This window comes from Oncorhynchus keta, chromosome 25 (assembly GCF_023373465.1).
Source record: "Oncorhynchus keta strain PuntledgeMale-10-30-2019 chromosome 25, Oket_V2, whole genome shotgun sequence".
NCBI lineage: Eukaryota > Metazoa > Chordata > Actinopteri > Salmoniformes > Salmonidae > Oncorhynchus > Oncorhynchus keta.
The window spans coordinates 38,619,075-38,625,765 of NC_068445.1; positions in this window are offsets into that span (position 1 = coordinate 38,619,075).

A 6,691-nucleotide genomic window follows, 5' to 3' on the forward strand; every position below is an offset into this window, starting at 1 on the left:
ATGGGGAGGGGCCAGGGTCTGCAAGGAGCAGCCAGAGCTGCCAGTCTGCAAGGAGCTGCCAGTCTGCATGGAGCTGCCAGTCTGCATGGAGCTGCCAGTCTGCAAGGAGCTGCCATTCTGCAAGGAGCTGCCAGAGCTGCCAGTCTGCAGGATGCCGCCAGAGCTGCCAGTCTGCAAGGAGCCGCCAGAGCTGCCAGTCTGCATGGAGCAGCCAGAGCCGCCAGTCAGCATGGAGCAGCCAGAGCCGCCAGTCAGCATGGAGCAGCCAGAGCCGCCAGTCAGCATGGAGCAGCCAGAGCCGCCAGTCAGCATGGAGCAGCCAGAGCCGCCAGTCAGCATGGAGCAGCCAGAGCCGCCAGTCAGCATGGAGCAGCCAGAGCCGCCAGTCAGCATGGAGCAGCCAGAGCCGCCAGTCAGCATGGAGCAGCCAGAGCCGCCAGTCAGCATGGAACAGCCAGAGCTGCCAGTCAGCATGGAGCAACCAGAGGTGCCAGTCAGCATGGAGCAACCAGAGGTGCCAGTCAGCATGGAGCAGCCAGAGCTGCCAGTCAGCATGGAGCAGCCAGAGCCGCCAGTCAGCATGGAACAGCCAGAGCCGCCAGTCAGCATGGAGCAACCAGTGGTGCCAGTCAGCATGGAGCAGCCAGAGCTCCCAGTCAGCATGGAGCAGCCAGAGCTGCCAGTCTGCCAGGATCCACCAGTCAGCCAGGATCTTCCAGATCCGCTATTCAGCCAGGATCCGCCATTCAGCCAGGATCCGCCAGTCAGCCAGGATCTGCCAGAACAGCCAGTCAGCCAGGATCTGCCAGAGCCGCCAGTCAGCCTGGATCTGCCAGTTCCATTAACCTGCCTGAGCTTCCTCTCAGTACTGTGCTTCCCATCAGTCCCGAGCTTCCCCTCAGTCCCAAGCACTGTATTGCCCGCTTTGAGGACAATACAGTGCCACTGACACGGCCTGCAACGAAAACATGCGGTCTCTCCTTCACTGCAGCCGAGGTGAGTAAGACATTTAAACGTGTTAACCCTCGCAAGGCTGCAGGCCCAGACGGCATCCCCAGCCGCGCCCTCAGAGCATGCGCAAACCAGCTGGCCAGTGTGTTTACGGACATATTCAATCAATCCCTATACCAGTCTGCTGTTCCCACATGCTTCAAGAGGGCCACCATTGTTCCTGTTCCCAAGAAAGCTAAGGTAACTGAGCTAAACGACTACCGCCCCGTAGCACTCACTTCCGTCATCACGAAGTGCTTTGAGAGACTAGTCAAGGACCATATCACCTCCACCCTACCTGACACCCTAGACCCACTCCAATTTGCTTACCGCCCAAATAGGTCCACAGACGATGCAATCTCAACCACACTGCACACTGCCCTAACCCACCTGGACAAGAGGAATACCTATGTGAGAATGCTGTTCATCGACTACAGCTCGGCATTCAACACCATAGTACCCTCCAAGCTCGTCATCAAGCTCGAGACCCTGGGTCTATACCCCGCCCTGTGCAACTGGGTACTGGACTTCCTGACGGGCCGCCCCCAGGTGGTGAGGGTAGGCAACAACATCTCCTCCCCGCTGATCCTCAACACGGGGCCACACAAGGGTGCGTTCTGAGCCCTCTCCTGTACTCCCTGTTCACCCACGACTGCGTGGCCACGCACGCCTCCAACTCAATCATCAAGTTTGCGGACGACACAACAGTGGTAGGCTTGATTACCAACAACGACGAGACGGCCTACAGGGAGGAGGTGAGGGCCCTCGGAGTGTGGTGTCAGGAAAATAACCTCACACTCAACGTCAACAAAACTAAGGAGATGATTGTGGACTTCAGGAAACAGCAGAGGGAACACCCCCTTACCACATCGATGGAACAGTAGTGGAGAGGGTAGCAAGTTTTAAGTTCCTCGGCATACACATCACAGACAAACTGAATTGGTCCACTCACGCTGACAGCGTCGTGAAGAAGGAGCAGCAGCGCCTCTTCAACCTCAGGAGGCTGAAGAAATTCGGCTCGTCACCAAAAGCACTCACAAACTTCTACAGATGCACAATCGAGAGCATCCTGGCGGGCTGTATCACAGCCTGGTACGGCAACTGCTCCGCCCTCAACCGTAAGGCTCTCCAGAGGGTAGAGAGGTCTGCACAACGCATCACCGGGGGCAAACTACCTGCCCTCCAGGACACCTACACCACCCGATGTTACAGGAAGGCCATAAAGATCATCAAGGACATCAACCACCCGAACCACTGCCTGTTCACCCCGCTATCATCCAGAAGGCGAGGTCAGTACAGGTGCATCAAAGCTGGGACCGAGAGACTGAAAAACAGCTTCTATCTCAAGGCCATCAGACTGTTAAACAGCCACCACTAACATTGAGTGGCTGCTGCCAACACACTGTCATTGACACTGACCCAACTCCAGCCACTTTAATAATGGGAATGGATGGGAAATGATGTAAATATATCACTAGTCACTTTAAACAATGCTACCTTATATAATGTTACTTACCCTACATTATTCATCTCATATGCATACGTATATACTGTACTCTATATCATCGACTGCATCCTTATGTAATACATGTATCACTAGCCACTTTAACTATGCCACTTTGTTTACTTTGTCTACATACTCATCTCATATGTATATACTGTACTCGATACCATCTACTGTATGCTGCCCTGTACCATCACTCATTCATATATCCTTATGTACATATTCTTTATCCCCTTACACTGTGTATAAGACAGTAGTTTTGGAATTGTTAGTTAGATTACTTGTTGGTTATCACTGCATTGTCGGAACTAGAAGCACAAGCATTTCGCTACACTCGCATTAACATCTGCTAACCATGTGTATGTGACAAATAAAATTTGATTTGATTTGATACTACTCAGTCCCGAGCTACCCCTCAGTCCCGAGCTGCCCCTCAGTCCCGAGCTGCCCCTCAGTCCCGAGCTGCCCCTCAGTCCAGTGGGGTCCTTGGTGAGGGTTACTAGGCCAAGGTCGGCGGCGAGGGTCGCCTATCTAGGGACGCGATGCAAATGGACTAAGACTTTGTTGGAGTGGGGTCCACGTCCCGCGCCGGAGCCGCCACCGTGGACAGACGCCCACCCGGACCCTCCCCTATGGGTTTAGGTGTGTGGTTCTCAATCAGAGGCAGGTGTTTATCGTTGTCTCTGATTGGGAACCATATTTAGGCAGCCATATTCTTTGAGTGTTTGGTGGGTGATTGTTCCTGTCTCTGTGTTTGTTTGCACCAGATAGGCTGTTTAGGTTTTTGCGTTACGTTTCTTGTTTTGTATTGTTCGTGTTTATTTTGTTATTAAACATGTATCAAGATAACCACGCTGCGTTTTGGTCCTCCTCTCCTTCACCGCAAGAAAACTGTAACACCCAGGGTACACCATGTGATGAAATAACATATTAAGTATAGTATAACTGTAATATATGGGGAGGGGCCAGGGTTAATAGGGGTCAGAAGTGGAAGAGTATCTTCTTGTTTCTGCCTTCCACTGTCACTATGGATGAACGCATCACCAGGAACCCTGTGTCACCTTTTCCTATTGGACACCTGTCTTCCTGTTTCCCCCATCGCTAGGGGAGCACTTCAGCACTGTGACACCTCTTGCCACAGCATATCTGTCTCTTCCATCACTAGGGGAACACTTCAGCACTGTGACACTTTTCCTACAGAACAGCTGCAGACACGCAGGGCTGAGCTTCACAGGAGAGCAGAGAGCGAGAGAGAGAGAGAGGTTGTGAAGAGACTGTATGGGGTGAGCATGAGGTGAACTTACACCGAGTAGACTCAGAAACCCAGCCTTTTATCTCTTTTAAGATTCTCTCTTTCCTTTCTTCAGTAAGTGAGTAGAAGTTGTACACAGTGTCTTAGAATTGGATAGAGGATGTTGATGTGACTGGGTTCATCAGGAAGTGGATAGAGGATGTTGTTGTGACTGGGTTCATCAGGAAGTGGATAGAGGATGTTGTTGTGACTGGGTTCATCAGGAAGTGGATAGAGGGTGTTGTTGTGACTGGGTTCATCAGGAAGTGGATAAAGGATGTTGTTGTGACTGGGTTCATCAGGAAGTAGATAGAGGATGTTGTTGTGACTGGGTTCATCAGGAAGTGGATAGAGGATGTTGTTCCTACTGTGATGATTAGAACTTATCCAAACCAGAGACTGTGGCAGCATTTACGCAAAACTGAAACCGCAAACCATCGCATTTAACCATGGCAAGGTGACTGGGAACATGGACGTGTACAAACAGACCAGCTACGACCTCCATAAGGCAATAGAAGAGGAAAAACAACAGTACAGGGACAAACTGTAGTCACAATTCAACAGCTCAGACACGAAATGTATGTGGCAGAGATTCTAGACAATCACGGATTGTAAAGGGAAAGCCAGCCACGTCGCAGTCACCCTCAATCCTGGACAAGCTAAGCATCTTCTTCACCTGCATTGAGGAAAACAACACTGAGCCGCCAACATGGGCCCCCTCTGCTCACGAGGACTGTGTGCTCCTGATCCCTGTGGCTGAAGAGAGTAAGATATTCAAGCATGTTAAACCTCGCATGCCTGCCAGCTCAGCCACATCCTCTGAGCATGTGAAGAACAGCTGGCTGGAGTGTTTACGGCCACATTCAATCTCTCCCTATACCAGCCTGTTGTCCCCAAATGCTTCAAGATGTCCACCATTGTTCCTGTACGCAAAAAAGCAAAGATAACTGAACTAATTGACTATCGCCCCGTTAAACTCACTGCTGTCATCATAAAGTGCTTTGAGACACTAGTTATGGACCATATCACCTCTACCTTAACCAACACCCTGGACCCACTACAATTTGTTTATTGCCACAACAGATCCATGGACGACGCAATCGCCATTGCACTGCACACTGCCCTATCCCACCTGCAAAAGAGAAATTACTATGTAAGAATGCTATTCATCGACTACAGCGCAGTCTCCAACACCATAGGGCCCTCCAAGCTCATCACTCAGCCATCACTCAGCTCTCCCTCACTGTGCATCTGGGTCCTAGACTTCCTGATGGGCCAACCCCAGGTGGTAATGGGAGGCAACAACACCTCTGTCATGCTGATCAGCGTGGGGCCCCACAGGGGTGCATGCTCAGCCCCCTCCTGTTCTCAGTCATTACTGCGTGGCCATATATATGGCCATAGATATATATCATTGCTATTACAGTATGGACAGAATTTTTTTATTCATTATTTGTGTACATGTTTGACATTTTACTGCATCGTTAGGAACCAGTAACACACAGTGCCTTCAGTAGGTTTTCACACCCCTTGACTTTTGACACATTTTGTTCACAGGAGGTTTGTGGCACCTTAATTGGAGAGTACGGCCTAGTGGTAATGACTGGAGTGGAATAAGTGGATTGGTATCAAATACATCAAACACATGGTTTCCATGGTTTCCATGCGTTCGATGCCATTGCATTGGCTCAGTTCTTTATTATGAGCTGTCCTGCCCTCAGCAGCCTCCACTGATTGTGTTGTGTCAGAGCCTGAATTTAAAATGCAGCCTGAATTTAATACCCCACAATGTCAAAGTGGAATTGTGTTTTTAGACAATTTTTACAAACACATTATAAATGAAAAGCTGAAATGTATTGAGTCAGTAAGTATTCAACCCCTTTGTTATGACCCCTTTGATAAGACTAAATGCATTCAGGAGTAAAAATGTATTTAACAAGTTACATAATAAGATGCATGGACTCACTCAGTGTGCAATAATATTGTTAAATATGATTTTTGAATGACTACCTCATCTCTGCACCCCACACATACAATTATCTGTAAGGTCCCTCAATGGAGCAGTGAATTTCAAACACAGATTCAACCACAAAGACCAGGGAGGTTTTCCAATACCTCACAAAGAAGGGCACCTATTGGTAGATGGGTTCAAATAAAAAAGCAGACATTGACTATCCCTTTGAGCATGGTGAAGTTATAAATAACACTGTGGATGGTGTATCAATACACCCAGTCACGACACAGATACAGGCGTCCATCCTAACTCAGTTGCCGGAGAGGAAGGAAACCGCTCAGGGATTTCACCATGAGGCCAATGGTGGCTTTAAAACAGTTACAGAGTTTAATGGCTGTGAGGAGAAAACTGAGGAGGGATCAACAACATTGTAGTTACACTACAATACTAAACTAATTGACAACGTGAAAAGGAAGCCTGTACAGAGTAAAAAAAGTTAAACTGCAGAAAATGTGGCAACGAAATTAACTGCTACACTGTGTATGTGACCAATAATCTTTGACTTGATGACCTGAAGGAAGAGAGGTGAAGAGAACAGCCAACCAGGGAGGATAAGAGGAAGGAGAGAGAGAGAGAGAGAGAGAGAGAGAGAGAGAGAGAGGATAGAAAGTGAGAGGAGAGCGAGAGAGAGAGAGAGAGAGAGAGAGACACACATTTGGAGTCAGTTCCCGTGGCAGGGGGACCAGTGAAAGCCAGGTCATGTACATGGTGGATCATGGCTCATTCTTTTTAAACATGGCTAAATTATTCACTGGCTGTTGGTGGAGAGGTATTTTAGAGGAGCACTGGGAGGCTTAAACCAAGGCCACCAACAGAGGTAACTCTGCAAACACACACAGAGATACACACAGAGACTGCACAGATACACACAGAGATACACACAGAGACTGCA